Genomic DNA, 2,312 nt, shown 5'->3' on the forward strand with positions numbered 1-2,312 from the left:
TTTGGGCTAGAATTGTATCAACATGGTTCAGCTCCATGACTCCCTTAGTGTTGTGTCTCTCTGATGCATAGTAGTACTCATTCTCAGCCACTGTCTCAATCACTTCAATGGCTTCTTCCACAGTCTTTTTCCTGTTCAATGAACCTCCTGATGAATGGTCTACAGCCTTCCTTGATTCATAAGAAAGTCCATCATAGAAAATGTGCAATTGCACCCAGTCATGGAACATGTCTGGTGGGCATTTCCTTGTCAAATCCTTGAACCTCTCCCATGCCTCGTAGAGAGTTTCACCATCTTGTTGTCTAAAAGTCTGAACCTCAGATCGAAGCCTATTGACCTTTTGTGGGGGGTAGAAACGTGCCAGAAACTTGCTTTCCACCTCATCCCAGGTTGTTAGGCTCCCCCTTGGGAATGATTCCAGCCACTTAGCTGCCTTGTCCCTAAGTGAAAATGGGAACAAGAGCAGTTTATAGGTATCTTCCTGGACTCCATTGGACTTCACAGTGTCGCAAATTCTCAGGAATTTTGTGAGATGTTGGTTTGGATCTTCATTAGCACTCCCACCAAATGAACAATGATTCTCCACAAGTGATATTAGCTGTGGTTTGAGTTCAAAATTGTTGGCCTGAATGGGTGGTTTCTGAATGCTGCTACCACAATTCCCAGAGGTTGGGTTTATGTATGAACTAAGAACCCTCCTCTCGGGAATGGCATTGTTTCCATCAGCTCTCTCATGGTTGTGAACTTCTCTATCCATGTTGAGATCTAGAGCTTCCTCAAAATTGTCCTCAGATTCTCCTTCAGATTCTTCTTCTCCCAGTACTCTCTTCCCTCTTGCTTCCCTTCTAAGTCTATGAAGGGTCCTCTCTGGTTCGGTATATGGAGGAGTTGATGTCTCTCCTCTCCTACCTGTCATACAAGAACACAGCATAGGCAACAAACAAGTGAAATACTCTTGGTTAATGGAAGAGTATGGTTAGAGTAGTTGAGGAATTAATTCAAATAGTTAGTGAGTCAGTGAGTTAGTTGCTTGAATTTAAAGGCATAAAGAAAGAAAGCATGTAACAGAGTGCAGAAATTAAGAATTCAACAAGTAACTTGAACTGAATTAACAAAGCAAGAAAAATGCTCAATCTAGTTAACTTTCAATTTGAGAATTGTCAATCGAAAACCAATCCCCGGCAACGGCGCCATAAACTTGATGCGCATAAACTAGTTATGCCACGATTTAGGAAATTGCACGATCGGCAAAATTCCTTCCGGCAAGTGCACCGGTTATCGTCAAGTAAAAACTCACAATAGAGTGAGGTCGAATCCCACAAGGATTGGTTGAATGAGCAATTCGGATTAGAAGTGTGTCTAGTTGAGCGGAATCAAGAATTAGATGAGAATTGCGGAATGTAAAATTGGCGGGAAACGTAAATGACAAGAAATTGAAATGGCGGAATCTTAAATTGCATGAATTAAAGAGCAGAAGCTAAATTGCTGAAATTAAAAGGGAATGGGGGTGATTGCATGAATTGAGTTGCAGAATGTAAAGAGAAAGTGGAAATCGGAGATGGGGAATTCATTGGGTTATAGAAGATATTGAGATCTCCGAATCAAAACATGTTTATCTCTTCCTCAACCAATGCGTTCATTGAATTTTGCTTGGCAATCTTATATGATTGGATCCCAATCCCTTGGCTCACCAATTCTCTCTAAAAACAAACAAATTCCCAATCCCTTGGTTTAAATGTTCATAAGAAGAGATGATGCTCGATCACTGATTATACCACACAGTTTCATGAACCACAATTTGGTAGGATTACATGTCACAATATCCATCCAAACCCCAATCCAATTCACTGTGAGAAAGCTTCTCTAGCATGAATCCTCCATTCCTTTCCCAAGGTTCCGAAGGATTCCAATTATGGGTAGTTTCTTTCCCAAGACAACTACCCAATGGAATTAGATCGAGAAGCTTTCTAACAAAATTCAAGAGAAAAGATTGAAGAAGAAGATAAACTATTATTGATTCATTGAATTACAATAGAGCTCCCTAACCCAATGAAAGGGGGTTTAGTGAGTCATAGCTCTGAATTCAATTACAAAGGTATGAAAACTAGTAAAATGAAAAGGTAAAAGTATTCTCTCCTAACTTAAATTCTATCCTATTTATACACTTTCTATATTGAGCTTCTGTTGTGTTTCTTGGGCTTTGAGGCCTCTCCCTGCTTTCCTTTTGCTTTGGATTTATGATCCATAATCTTGATGAGGCTGCTGATCCACATTCTGTAACATTCATTGAGCCAACTTAGTGATAATCAAGT

At 40.0% G+C, this 2,312-nt stretch overlaps 1 non-coding gene across 1 annotated transcript; it reads left to right on the plus strand.

Moving 5' to 3' along the window:
- Positions 1–227: 227 nt before the first annotated feature.
- Positions 228–331, plus strand: LOC112774294 (small nucleolar RNA R71). The gene has a single exon (XR_003188789.1). It is a non-coding gene; the product is annotated as a small nucleolar RNA R71 (small nucleolar RNA).
- The last annotated feature ends 1,981 nt before the right edge of the window (positions 332–2,312 follow it).

The sequence above is a fragment of the Arachis hypogaea genome, chromosome 18, assembly GCF_003086295.3.
Source record: "Arachis hypogaea cultivar Tifrunner chromosome 18, arahy.Tifrunner.gnm2.J5K5, whole genome shotgun sequence".
Classification (NCBI taxonomy): domain Eukaryota; kingdom Viridiplantae; phylum Streptophyta; class Magnoliopsida; order Fabales; family Fabaceae; genus Arachis; species Arachis hypogaea.